Source organism: Heloderma suspectum, chromosome 7 (genome assembly GCF_057233095.1).
Source record: "Heloderma suspectum isolate Gila_16-S chromosome 7, 16-S_ref, whole genome shotgun sequence".
Lineage (NCBI taxonomy): Eukaryota > Metazoa > Chordata > Lepidosauria > Squamata > Helodermatidae > Heloderma > Heloderma suspectum.
The window spans coordinates 16,743,159-16,758,390 of record NC_139464.1 but is presented as its reverse complement, the minus strand read 5'-3'; positions in this window follow the sequence as shown (position 1 = coordinate 16,758,390).

Here is a 15,232-nt window from a genome sequence, read left to right as displayed (position 1 = left end):
ACCCTCTTTGGGGAGAAGACTGAGCCGAAGTAGGAATTGAGCACTTCTGCCTTTTCTTTGTCATCTGTTATCATTTTGCCATCCTTATTTAATAGCTGAACCATCATTTCTTTCCTCTGCCTTTTACTATGCACGTAGCTGAAGAAAGCCTTTTTGTTGTTTTTAACATCCCTTGCTAACCTCAGCTCATTCTCAGCTTTAGCCTTCCTGACGCCATCCCTGCAATTCTGTGCTATCTGCCTGTACTCTTCCTTTGTTACTTGGCCTTCTTTCCACTTCCTATATCTGTCCTTTTTTGTTTTCAGGTCATCCCTAAGCTTTTTGTGAAGCCACATTGGCTTCTTCTGTTGTCTTCCACCTTTTCTTCTTGTTGGAATTGCTTGTGATTGTGCCTTGAGAATTTCCTTTTTTAAAAGCTCCCACCCATCTTGGACTCCTTTTCTCGCTAGCATCGCTTGCCATGGGACCTTACTGATCATTGTTCTGAGTTTATGAAAATCAGCTTTCCTAAAATCCAGGGTGCATGTTTGACTACACTCGGCTTTTGCTTCCCTTAGAACCAAGAACTCAAGTACAACATGGTCGCTTTCCCCCAGAGTTCCTGTAACTGCTACTTTATCCACTAAGTCATCTCTGTTGGTTAGGATCAAGTCAAGGATAGCCGATCCTCTAGTTCCTTGCTCTACTTTCTGTAGGAGGAAGTTATCCACCACACAAGTCAGGAATTTCCTGGAGGGGCCATGTGTTGCAGAATTTGTCTCCCAACAAATATCGGGGAAATTGAAGTCCCCCATTACTACTACATCATGCTTCCTTAAAACATTGGCTATTTGCTTTTCAAAAGTTTCATCCTTGTCTTCTCCTTGATTGGGTGGCCGGTAGTAGACTGCGACCACCAGGTTCCTTTTATTCTTTGCTCCATTTATTTCAACCCAGATGCTCTCGATGGGGCTACCAAGCTCCTCCTCCTGCATTTCTGTGCAGAGATATGTATTTTTCACATACAGTGCAACCCCACCTCCCTTTCTGTTCCTCCTGTTCTTTTTGAACAAGTTATATCCTTCCATTGCTGTATTCCAGTCATGAGAGTCATCCCACCAAGTCTCAGTTATACCTATCAGGTCATAATTTCCCTCTTGTATTAAGAGTTCAAGTTCGTTCTGTTTGTTTCCCATACTCTGGGCATTAGTATATAGACATCGAAGACCATGTGCTTCATAGTCTGGCTTTCTTCCTACATGTGTCTGAAGACTATTATTGGGCACTATCAGAGCTGTTCTCTCCATTGCAGTGCATGCGCCTATGTCCATTGTTACCCCCAACATTACATCTCCCTTCCCCGTGGGATTCAGTTTAAAGCCCTCCTGATGAAGTTCTTCATGCTGTGGCCAAACACATTCTTCCCATCCTTTGTGAGGTGCAACCAATCCCTAGCCAACAGCCCATCTTCCAGGAAGTATAGGCCGTGGTCCCAGAATCAAACTCTCTCTTGTCGGCACCACCTTCATAGCCAGTCATTCACCTGGAGTATTTTTCATTCCCATTCTATCCCTCTTCTAACTACTGGAAGGACGGATGAGAAAACTATCTGGGCCCCAAAGTTCTTGAGTTTCCTTCCCAAAGCTTCAAAGTCTGACGTGATCTCTTCGTAGCTCCGCTTGGTGGTATCATTTGTTCCCACATGGATGAGAAGAAAGGGATACCTGTCAGTGGGCTTTATGAGTGCAGGCAACCTTTCAGTCACGTCTCTAATCTGTCCTCCCAGGAGACAACATACCTGGCGAGTCCATGGGTCTTCGTGACATACTTGGGTCTCGATCCCACGCAGCAAGGAGTCTCCCACTACTACCACTCTTTTCTTCTTCTTCTTGTAGGCCTGGGTTTCATCGCCTCTGTTTGACTGACCTTTAGCCTCTTGCTCACTCTCATGCAGGTTCCCCTGTAATTCTTCCTCTGCAGGCTGTCCTCCAGTCTCATCCACAAGTACCTGGAATCGGTTCCACAGCTCCACTGCTTCCACTGGTGCAGAGTGGCGTCTCGTTCTTCTTCTCCTAACTGTCACTCTTTTCCAAGGAGTATCCTCTATTCCATTTTTCCTCACCTCAGCATTTCCCACTGCCTCATCTTGCTGCTGCTCTTCAAGTTTCTGGTCTGCCCTTTGCTGCTGTAGTTCTCCCATTCTGTCCAAGAACTCTTCGTGTTCTCTTATTCCCCCGAGGGTCGACAGTTGCCGCTCCAGTCCACTTACTTTTTCCTCCAGCAGCGTGATCAACTTGCACTTGTTGCAGGTGTAGGCCATGTTGTTCTCAGGCAAGAAAACAAACATTGCACACACCTTGCAGGTCACCTCTAGGGTTGGCGGAGACTTTCTCCCCGAAACTTCGGGGGGCCGAGCGCCAATGTGTTCGGCCCCCCGAACAAGTTTCGGGGAGAAATCCTCCGAACCCCCCCACCCCCCACACCCCCCCCCAGGATGGGACTTACCTTCGCCGAATGTCCCTCCCGGCGGCACGTAGCCTATCAGGGGGCGTTAAAAAAAAAAAAAAACTTTCGCGTTCGCGGCCGGGGCGAGGCGGGAAGCCTCCCCCCCCAGCCTGAACTTCGCGGGGGGAGCAGCGAAGTGCCTCCCCCCCACCGCGAACGTCCTTCGAGGACAGGTAAGGGACTTACGTCCACCCCTAGTCACCACTACTGGAGAGTCTTGTCCTTCCATAGCCTCTTTTCCCTTTTTGTGTCTAGCTTTGTGATTGTTCTAGACTAGCCTGTGCCTGCTCCTCTACTCAGTAGAGGTTAAAAGCAGAGTCCCACTGGTGTGAAAGTGTGTGTTACAAGACAAATAAATGGAAAAAAGTTAGTTAAAATAAAAAATAAAAATAATTAAAAAAAATGTTAGGGGCCTCCCCCTTGACCTCCCCTGCCGAACTCCCCTGGCCAACTCCTGTTCGCTCGCTCTGTTCGCTCGCTCTCTGGGAGCTTGTCTGCTTCTGTAGTCCCTGGACCAGCTGGAGCAGCTTGCTCTGCTCTGCTCTGCTCAGCTGGGAGGCGGGAAACAGACTGAAGCTTCCCGCCCTGTCAGCTGCTGGGAGTACTCAGGCCACACCCCTCCAATTCAGTTGGAGCTCTCAGAAGCACCTGGTGAGCTCACAGCCAATCAGAAGGATAAAGGGCAGCCCCCTGGGCTTCCTGCAACCCACTTACCTCTTAGCCTCTGTCTCCTTTGTCTCTTCAACCACTGCAACTCCCCTGGCCAACTCCTGTTTGCTCCCCCTGTTCGCTCGCTCTCTGGGAGCTTGCCCGCTTCTGTAGTCCCTGACCAGCTGGAGCAGCTTGCTCTGCTCTGCTCTGCTCAGCTGGGAGGCGGGAAACAGACAATTCAATAAACTCTGGGCCTGCTTTCTTGCATCACTGCAAGAAGCCATGACAGAAGTCATGAAAAATCAATTTCCCATGCCCTTTTTGTGGCCTTGAGTCAAACCTCCGACATATTTTATTAAAAACATGGGGCCCTTAATCCTTAAAGTGCTGCTCTTTTTCCTAGCTGATAGCCAATCATATACTCAGGGAAATGATGGTAAGGAAGAATCCTTTATGGAGCTTAAGGCTACACTTACCAGGAAGTAAGTCCCACTGAACTGAGTGGGGCTTACTTCTGAGTAGACATATAGATGATTGTAGTGTCAGAGGCTGAGATATATGAATTGCCCTACACGCATAATGCTTATGAAGTCCACTTTAAATTTCCTCTGCTTCTGTGGTTTGCTCCCATTTTAACCAGCTAAATCCTTCCTTGTCACTCCTTCAGTATCCCTTCCTTCACTCCCAAAGTGGGACATGTTTTATGGATCGTCTCACCCCACTTCTATTACTTTATTAATAAAATAATTCTAGGCCACCTTTTAGGGCAGGAGCCCACCCAAGGTGGCTTAAAATAATAAAATGTCATAAGTAAGTGGCTAGATGGCCAGAGCATAGGTCAGTTCCTGGGAACCGACCTTGGAGCCCGCGCTCTGAGGTTGGTTCCTGGAGTACCAACCCCCATCCCCTCCCACACCACCTCATAGGCAGTGCAGATTGGCCCCATGCTCTGCGCTCATAAGAGCAGTGAGGAGCAGTAAAAATGGGGCATTCCCAGAGGTGGGCTAGGGTGGGGAGGTTGGAAATGCTGGTACAACACATTCTATGTGTTGTCCGGCTGCTGTTTCCCACACTCTGAGGTCCGGTGGCTAGAGAGCCAAAATCAGGGCAGGGGGAGCAAGGAAGAGATCCACTCCTCACCACTCCCTGCACTGGATAGACAGTCGCCCCCAGGGTCAGAGGTGACTGTTGATCCACATAGGATTGGCCAATGTGTAAGCAGAATGCTGGACTAGATGGACCCTTGGTCTGATCCAGCAGGGCTCTTCTTATGTTCTTATGTACTGCCAGTATCTAAGACTTAAGACAGTATTTCAACCTGTTAAAATGGGGAAAACCTGCAGAAAAGCTAAGAAACCATATCAGTATTTGGGAGAAAGGGGGGGGGGCAGGAGAGCCCCCTAGACTGGGACTCCAGGAGGGGCAGATATGGCACTCGGGCCTGAGGGTCCCCCCCCCCAGACCAAACAGCCACAGACTCACTTCTGTGCTTCCTTGGGTTCTGATCGCTTTTCCTCATGCCATCCCACATACCCTCTCGTAGCCCTAACTGTGCCATTTCAACAACACCCACATCATTGGATACCATGATTCCTTCCCTATCCTTTACCTGCTGTCAAAGCCACTGTCTTTCGTCTCCTACTGGATGCTCCTATTGGTGGTAAATATTGTCACTCCAAGGAGGACTGTTCCAGTGGTCCATTGGATGGGTCAACCGTGGTGTGAAATGATGGAGCCATCTCTGTTGTGCAACATTAGCTGACATGTTCTCAGCCTAGCTACAAGCACGTGGAGCATCAGAAAGCATAACTTGAAAAAGCCAGGCCTAAAGCCCTGCAAGCCTGGAAAATATATCATTCCACTCCCTAATCCTCTTCACCATGGACTCCATCTTTGAACTACCCATCCACATCTAGTTGGCTGTGTTGTTGCAATCATCCGTGTATCTTGTACTAGAGGGAAGATCAACCTCGTGCTGCTTCCTTTCTGTATTTTTGCTTTCGTTATTTTCTCCATAAAGGCAGTGTCGCGGGGTTTGGGGGGGGGGGTTGCTGGGAGGCACGGAAGGCCATATATATTTTGAAAGCTGAAAAGTATAGTGACAAAAAAAACCCCACCACCTATCATATTCGATTGGACATGCTTTCTGCAGATTTGTTAAGGATTTGCCAGACACATTTGTAGCATTTAGTTGCCATGGCAATGACCTCGGTGGCAAGAGGGAACAGCCTTTAGGTTGGGCCACAGATTTTCCTTTCATTTCCATTTAATTTGATTTGACTGCAAAATGTCACTTCCATTGCATTGATTAAGCTTCAGCTCCACCACCAGCCCTGTTACAAAGGTTAAAGGGCAAATGGGAAGCTGTTGGTTTTCCCTTACCTCCCCCGTTCATTTCTGACATCAATACAGATGAGTATTATGGAGAGAGAGAGAGAGAGAGAGAGAATTCTTATCTGTATTTTTTTTTTTAAAAAAAAATCCTTGAATAGCTTTCCTCCAAGTATAAAATATGGACACAAAACAGTTTATATATGATGTATCGGGATATATTATGTATACAGAGGCAGTATTTTTTTTTGTCACTATACTTTGCAGCTTTCAAAATATATATGGCCTCCTGTGCCTCGCAGCAACCCCCCCCCGCCCCCCAAACCTCACGACACTGCCTTTATGGAGAAAATAACAAAAGGGAAAATACAGAAAGGGTAGGTAACCTGGTGCCCTTCAGATGTTTTGGACTTCAACTCCCATCAGCTCCAGCCAGCATGGTCAATGGTAAGGAATTATGGGAGCTGTAGTTCAAAACATCTGAAGGGCACCAGGTTACCTACCTCTGGAGTAATGGATAGAAAGTTGAACTTGGATTGGTAATTCCTGAGTTTAAATCCATACTCAAGTATGCATCTCCCTCTCAACTTAACCTACCTCTCCGGGTGGCTGTGAGGAAAAAAAAATAGGAGTGAGGGGATGGGTGCAATCTATCATTAATGTTTTATTTGCTTTTGTTTTTACATGGTTTTCTACTTTTCTATGAGTTCTGATGTTCCGGGTAGCATGCAATATGAATCATAAAACTAAAAATGCAAAATCAAATACAGACAAGTGGGACTTGCAAAGTGTTCCAGTTCAGTGTTCCAGCCAGCCATGCCCTTTGCCAGGGTACTCCATTACATCCCCCCCTTGGTTTCCACCTCCCCTATGGTCGTTCAGCATTCTGTGCCTACTGAGCATGCTCAGTCCCTGTGGGGCCATTTGGGGGCTTTTCTCCCCCGCTTTAGGTTCCCCCCCTAAATTTGAGGGGGGGTACTTCTGTAAACCTTGGGGCTCCTCTGAGCCTACTGATACCTCTCTGTTGTGCATGGATGGTGAGCTTTTGGCTCTATAAGGATCTGTACACCAAGAATGGAAGTCACTGTTAGTACCACCACACCCTATTGCCCACACACAAATACATGCCACAGATAACATAATCTGATAGCAATGCCACCAACTACTGCCCAAGAATTCATCTAAAGAGCTTGGACTGGGCCATATGCTATCAGGCAGGGCTCCTTGGAAAGGACATTGAAGAACTGAGGTGCAGCAGCTGAAAAGTCCCCTCCCATGGGCCCATCTGCTGATCCTAAGATGGTGGAGGAACATAGAGAAGCACCTGTGCTGCTGAATGGGGTGCATAGGCAGCAAATCTGGCACCTGTAGTAAGAGGCACCCTGTCAAAGCTCCCACCAATGGACCTCTTTGGACGCCAATGGGCCCCTTCCATTTGGAAGCCTTGATTGGGTGATCTCACTGTCTCATTCATGGTGGGGGGGGTGTATTTTCCAGTTGATGTTATCTTCGGTTTGTAGCCCCTGCCCTCCATGTTTTCCTCCTGCTGCTTCTGCCTTTTTTTTTTACTGGGGTAGGGGGACAGTAAGGAATAAAAGATGGAACAGGTGCACAATGCCTTTGGATAGTTAGTGCTAGGAGCCCTCCATCGGGAAGCACCTTTGGAGGGTTTACCAGTGGCAGTACGGAGAACTGGTGACAAGAGGCAGCAGTGCCAGCGTGACCTAGAGACGGTGCTTCTGAGCCTCTGGCTATTGTGATTGTCCCACAGTGCCATGAGGGAGTGTCATGTAGAGCACAGCAGAGTTGTGAAAATAGCGGGTTCCAAGGTGCCTGTCACTGCCACTTGGTAACCCCAAGCCGGGGACATGGGTGGGTAAGAACCAAAGTAGGGTGGACAGCAGTGCTGTTAGGCCCTGCCAGGGCACTGTAGTGATGTTGGAGGATTCTGACTGGGGGTTGGAGGTTGCCGAGCTTTCGTCAGCTTGGCCCCTCAGGCTTTGGCTCATTTCCCTGTGGGCTGGCCCGACTCGCTCCGCCTGACTCGCTCTGCGTTGAGTTGGACCAGCTCACGGAGTTTTCTAGGTTCTAAAAAATTCTGTAAATAGAAATGTGCGCAAATTGTGTAGCACAGTTTGCATGATTTATGCAAATTTTTGCTATAATATGCATTATTTATGCCTGGAATTTGCATAAATTACACAAATTGCCACCAAAATTTGTGTAAATTGTGCAAATTGCACCCTGCAATTTGTGCGCATTTCTATTTATGATGATGATGAAGATGATAATAATAAATTTGAAAACATCACCAGATTTTGGGAGAAGCCCCGTGGCTCAGCCTGCAACTGTGAGCCAAGTCAGGTGCTGACCATGAGTCCACTGAGCCCCAAAAGGGCTGGATTTCACAGCGACTGACATCCCTGGGCATTAATGCTCTGGCAGGTGTCCTAGGATGCCAGGTGTAAAGAGTCAAGCCTTATGTTATCTTGACCCAGGACACATACAGCTTTGAAGGTAAGAAGTAACACTTTGAACTGAGCTTGGAAATGAGATAATGGAGCTTAAAACTAATAATACAGAATTATAAGCCCCATTCATTTAGCTCCAGTCAGAAGACTGGCATCCTTGTTTTGAATCAGCTGAAGTTTCTGAACAGTCTTTAAAGTAACCCCCACATTAAACCAGCCCAATCAGCAGAGTGAGATACAAACAAGGTAAATGAAAATGGCTGCACGTAGGGATGTCAGAGAATTCTGCGACGGATCTCAGTGAGGCCAAATGCCAGTGCATTCGGCCCCCCGAAATCCATCGTGGAACGAAGCCCCCGCCCCCCCAACCCACGAAAGGCGCATGGGACGAAGCACTTACCTGCTCCCGTCCACGCTGCTTTGCGAATGGCGGCCGTCCTGCGGCCACCAATCGCTTCATCTTCATAGCCGTGATAGGCTAAGTAAATACTTACGTAGCCTATCACGGCTAATGCAGGGATGCCATTTGTGTCCCTGCGGAGGCCATGATAGGCTACGTAAGTATTTATGTAGCCTATCACGGCAGGGGGGAAAAAAAACCCAGCGTACACAAATGGCGGTAGCCGCCGCCATTTGCGTACGCTGGGGTTCCCCTCCCCTGCTGTGATAGGCTATGTAAATATTTATGTAGCCTATCACGGCTCAATACAGGGACGCAAATGGCCATTTGCATCCCTGCAGGGCTGCCCAGTGGCCGGATGTCCGGCTGCGGGCGGCCGGAGCCAGCTGGTGGGTCTGTGGCTTGGCCGTGGAGCGGAGCCGGCCGGGCAGGATTCTGGGGGGAGGGATGGAGTGCCTCCCCCCCATCAAGGATTCTGGGGGCAAGGACAGAGCGCCTCCCCCCACCACGGATTGCCCGGCGCGGAGCCAGGTAGGTGTTTCATACATCCCTAGTGGACGTGCTGGTTGGGAAAGATGGAAGTTGTGATCCAACACATCTACAGCATACTGGGTTGGGAAAGACAGGTCTACGTTTTGACAGACGGGAACATACCTGGGATGTAGTGACCAGGCAGCAAAGGATGCATATGAGAAAATGCAGCTACAGGTATGTTGGGTTGGGAAAAAGGATTCCACCCAAGGGGTCCTATCCAGTGTTAGTCCTGCATAGAGCAGACCCACTGAAATGAATGACAAGTTAGTTGTGACTAATTTACCTCTCATACATTTCAATGAGTCTACTCTAGGTAGGACTAACATTGGATAGGACCCAAAGGCTCCAGGGATAAAGGCTTCTGAAGATGGAGATGGCTGTAACTGTATCTTGCAACATCTTGCAGAGTTCCTGTTGCCGTATTTGTTTTGTTGGTGTTGTGTGTATGCTGGCCTAACTTTGCACCCTTACCCCCCCCCCATTATCACCCTGCAAGAGTCAAAATAACAGCAGCATTTGTGCTCCAGGCTTTTCTTCATATCCAGAAACCAAGCTTTTGTTTTTATTATTATTACTTCTAAAGAGGACAACCAGCTCTTTATCAAAGTCTCCTTTGTCCACAGGGAGTATAATGACTGGCTGCCGACATTTGCAGAGGCTGGTAATTAGCACCGGCTCAGTGGTAGGAGCATTTTTTCTGGACTGGCTGTGTTCTACTTGTTCAGGGATCTGCTCTTTTATACAAAGCGTAATCTAATGCATACAGGACTTCTAGTTCATTGGGTAGGACAGGAACATAGATAGATAGATAGATAGATAGATAGATAGATAGATAGACAGACAGACAGACAGACAGACAGACAGAAGTGGGGAGGGGAGAGAAGGAAAGGCCAAAATGGTAATGTGTGAAATAACCCAGTAATACTTTAAAAAGAAAAGAAAAAAGTGTGACACTGTTGCATCCTACAGTCTAGCTTATAATACTGATGCTGGGATGCTCACCAGTCCCACTGCCCTTATTATTCATTCTGCTCCAGCTCTCTCTTCTTCCCAACCTTTGTTGTTTTATTTTGAGAGCTGAACTAAGGGCAACTGAAATGTCCACGGAGCTGGAGAACCTTCTGTATCAGGAGAGGCCCAAAGCAAGGGCCCTGGAGGGGTTGGACATTGGACACACTGTATTACAGTGGTTCTGGTCCTTCCTCTCTGGCAGGAACCAGAGGGTAGCACTGGGAGAGGAGGTTTTGGACCTGTAGCCACTCACTGGTGGGATGCCACAGGTTCCATCACCTCCCCTATGCTATTTAACATCTATGTGAAGCCACTGGGAGCTATCATCAGGAGGTTTGGGGTGAGGTGTCATCAATATGTGGATGACACACAGCTCTACCTCTCGTTCAAATCTTCACCAAGGTTGGCTGTAGAATCCCTGTCCAAATGTCTGGAGATGGTGAGTGGCTGGATGGGGAGGAATAAGCTGAACCCTTACAAGATCAAAGTACTTTTGGTGGGAGACAAGAGGAGGTTGGGGAATGTTGACCTGGTGCTGAATGGGGTATGGCTACCCTTGAAAGACCAGGTCCGCAGCCTGGGGGTCATTTTGGACTCCCAGCTATCCATGGAGGCTCAGGTGTCAGCTGTGAGCCGGACAGCGCTGTACCAACTCCATCTGATATGGCGGTTGCGCTCTTTCCTTCCCGACCATCTGCTCCCATCAGTAGAACATGCCCTGATCTCCTCTCATCTAGACTACTGTAATGCGCTGTACGTGGGGTTACCCTTGAAGACAGTTTGGAAGCTGCAGCTGGTGCAGAATGCGGTGGCTAGCCTGATTAAAGCTATGATCACATAACCCTGGTGCTGAAGGAGTTGCACTAGTTACCAGTTGTTTTCCAGGCCAAATTCAAGGTGTTGGTTTTGACCTTTAAAACCCTATATGGTTCCGGCCCAGCCTATCTTAGGGAGCACTTCCAGCAACACCAGACAGGTTGTTCAACAAGATCAGCCTCAGATGACCTTCTCTCTGACCCATCAGCTAGGACAGCTATGCTGGTGAAGACGAGGGAGAGGGCCTTCTCTGTGGTAGCCCCTGCTCTGTGGAACTCCCTCCCTAGGGAACTCTACCATGCCCCCCCCTTTAATGAACTTCCACCATGCATTAAAAACGTGGTTGTTCAGGCAGACATTTGGGGTGGGTCAGGGTATTTTTAGAAATATGATGTTTTAATGTGGAATTTTATTGTTTTAAACTGTTGTATTATTGTACATTGCCCAGAATGGCTGGGTGACCGGCCAGATGGGCGATTAAGAAATTTAATTAATAAATAAGGCAAGCAAGCAAGCAGGCAGGCAAGTCAGGGAACCTGTAGCCCTGTTCAGATGCATACTGGGGAAGGGTGGTTAGGGTAACCATGGTAACCATGGTACAACTGCGAGTGCTACTGCCACACGTGCAGGTATCATGTTCTATTCTAACTATTCTCTACACACCCTCCCTCTTGCAGGAATCCAGACTCCTCCGGATGGGCGGCCATGCATCCCAGTGGCCTTTGTGTGGTCAGCCATTTTTTTGTTTGGTGCTGTCGGCCATTTTGATGCTTGCCGCTGTTGGCCATTTTGGTGCCTGGTGCTGCTGGCCATTTTGGTGTTCAGTGACTACTCCTTCTTTGGCTGCCCTTTCTGTGGAGCTCTATAGCAGCTGTCAGTTAGGGACAGAGGCTGTTCAGACATCACACTAAGCCATTATTATTATTATTATTATTATTATTATATCCCATCTTTTTCCCAATACTGGGACTCAAGGTGGCTTTACAATGTTAAAACTTATACAATTAAAACCTATAAATAGAAATATAAATACAAGTATACAAAAGTTAAAAAATATAATTAAATCATTGATATTAAAATTGTAAAAATATTAAAACGTTAAAAGACAATCACCACATCAAAAATAGTATCCATATGTCGTATTTTCACAGGCCCAGACTATTTATCCCCAAAGGCCTGCTGGAACAAAAAGGTTTTTACGTGCCTATGAAAGCATATCAAGGAGGGTGCCACTCTCGCCTCCCTGGGGAGGGAGTTACAGAGCCTTGGGGCAGCCAGCGAGAAGGCTCTTTCCTGCGTTCCCATCAGGCGTGCCTGTGATGATGGGGGAATGTCGAGAAGGGCTTCCCCTGAAGATCTCAGGGCACGAGTAGACTCATAGGGGAGAATATGGTCTTTCAGATAACCTGGACCTGAGCCTGATAAAGCTTTATAGGACATGACCAGCACTTTGAATTGTGCCCAGAAACAGACCGGAAGCCAGTGAAGCTGTTTTAACTAGGGATGTACGAAAGTTCTGCCACGAATCTCGGGGAGGCCAAATGCCAGCGCATTCGGCCCCCCCAAATCGGTGGCGGAATGGCCCGCCACCCCCCCCGCCACCCCCCCAGGACAGGACTTACCTGGGGCAGATCTTCCTGGCAGCGGCGGCTCCAGCGGCGGTTCGGCGGCGGCGGCGGCGGCCAGTCTTCCGACCGGCTGCCGCTGCTGCCATTTCCAGGTTTAAAAAAAAACAAAAACAAAAAACGTGATAGGCTACGTAAAGATTTACGTAGCCTATCATGGCTAGATTTTAAAAAAACACCGTGATAGGCTATGTAAATGTTTACGTAGCCTATCACGGCTGATTTAAAAGGAAAAAAACACACGTACGTATGCAAATGGCAGCGCCCATGGGCGCCGCCATTTGCATTCCTTATTTTGGCACGTCTTAGTCTACGTAAACATTTATGTAGACTAAGACGGCGAAAATAAGGGGAACGCAAATAGCGTACATGCATTTTTATTTTTTTAATCAGCCAAGATAGGCTACGTAAACATTTACGTAGCCTATCACGGCTGACTGCAGGGATGCAAACAGCGGTGGCTATGGCCGCAGCCATTTGCGTCCCTGCTAGCCAGCGGCCGGATGTACGGCTGCTGGCGGAGCCGGCCGGCGGCTCCACAGAATCGCTGCGGACCACAGCCAGCAGGCCAGGATTCTGAGGGCGGGGGAGGAACAGAACGCCTCCCCCCCGGCGAGGATTCCAGGGGGAGGGACGGAACGCCTCCCCCCGTACCATCAGCATAATCCCCGAAAGGTGAGTACCTTTTGTACATCCCTAGTTTAAACAGGGGGGTTGTATGCTCCCTGTAACTAGCCTCAGTCAGTAGTCTGGCAGCAACTCTTTGAATCAGCTGAAGTTTCTGAACACTCTTCTGAGACAGCCCCACGTAGCACCACGTAGATAGCCATGGTAGAGCCCACTAACTATTTTGCAGCAAGTAGTTAATGAATGTGGTTAGTCCATGGTCTAACATAAACCACCATGGCTGGGATGAATGCCTGTTCAGACATCACGCTAAGCAACATGGTTAGCTCAAAACTCCTAACCATCATGGCTTAGTGTGATGTCTGAACAGGCCCACTATCTCTCCAGGTGTTGTCAAAGTTGGAACTACAACTCTCATCCTCCCAGACCATTGGCCATGCTGGCTGGAGATGATGGGAGTTGGAGTCCAACAACATTGAAAGAACACAGGTTCCTCACTCCTGGCCTGAAGCATTTGGGGTTATTTAGCTTAGGGAAACAAAAAATGACTTTGGGACTGGAGAGGCCCAGATTCAGATCTTTATATTGCCATGAAACTCAGAGTGACCATGGAAGCAGTTAGAACAAATGGGCTTAACAGTGAAGTTGCTTGTGCCTAATATGTCTTATGGAGATGCGGTATTCTGGAATAAGGCACTGGCTTAAGACAAAGAACCTTTGCCAAGCATAAGCTACATAGGCATTGTGCACACTCAGAAGGAGCTGCACCTTGCACTTTTCTCAGACAAAATGCTTTATTTGTGCCCTACTTAATCTCTTAGTACCCTATTTAATTTTAAAATAAGGTGTGTGTTTTAGTGCCCTATTTAATAGCTTCCATCTGTGAAAAAGACAACTGCATTGCAATGAGGATGTGTGCACATGTTCATATTAGGATAACGTACCTGGTTGTTTAGCACAAGGCAAGCATTTCAGTCTCTCTCTCTCTCTCTCTCTCTCTCTCTCTCCCCCCCTCTCCCTCCCTCTCCCTAAGTGACAAAATGCAAAGGGTGGTGGTGGGGGAATCATGCTGCTTTGACTTCATGTGCCAAATGCATTTAGTGGTGTGTGAGCTCCTCCCAGGCTTGATTCGGAATGGGATTGATTCAAGTAAATTTCAGCTCCGTTTAATCTGGGCCTGATTTAACTGGGGGCTGATTTAACTCATTATAATTTAAACCTTGATCCAATTCACATTAGGCCTGGGAGGGCTCCCCATCACCAACCCTATTCGGGTGGCCAGGTGTCCTACCTAAAGAGGACAGTCATCTATTTTGGAGAGCTGAAGGTATCTTCTATTTGATGAGCTGCCCAGTCCAACTCCATGAACTTGAGCACACTCCGGGAGAGGGCAGAGGACAGGAAGGCCTGGCATGCTATGGTCCATGAGGTCACGAAGAGTCGGACACGACTTAATGACTGAACAACAACAACCACTCCAACTCTGGTTTCAGGTCAAAGAACCATAAGGAGGGGTGAGACGGAGCTTTGAAGTTGCCCATCCACAGTTAGCACCCGGACAGCAGACTGAGCAGGCACACACATCTAGGGATCTGGCTGGGGCTTGAGGCCCAGTGAGAAATCGCCAGTTCACCCACCCATCCCACCCCTGGATGCCAATCTGTGAATCCCTGTGCTTGCCTGACTCATCACATGCTAGGGATGTACGAATCCCTTACCTTGCTGTCCGCGGAGGGTCCGCCGGGAGGGGAGGTGATCCGTTCCTCCTCCCCGGAATCCTCGCTGGCCAGCTCCGCTCTGCGTTGACTCCGTGGAGCCACTAGCTGGCTCCGAAGCCCCAGCGATACGGCCGCCATTGCCGTATCGCTGGCTGGACTGACGGACTGTGGACGCAAATGGCGTCCGCTATGCCATTTGCATACCTGCTCTTTGACGTGATAGGCTACGTAAATCTTTATGTAGCCTATTGCAAGAGGAACAGGGATGCAAATACACCATTTGCATCCCTGTTTTTTCATGCAATAGGCTATGTAAAGATTTACGTAGCCTATGACATTAAAGAGCAGGGAGGCAAATGGCATAGCAGATGCCATTTGCGTCCGCAGTCCATCAGTCCAGCCAGCAATATGGCAATGGCGGCTGTAACGCTGGGGCTTCGGAGCTGGAGGCAGGTGGGATCTGGCTGGCGAGGACTTCACAAGGTAGGCGATCCAATCCTCCACAGACTTTGGGGCGGGGGGGGGGCAGATTCAATAGAATCTGGCCTGATTGGAGTCTGTGGA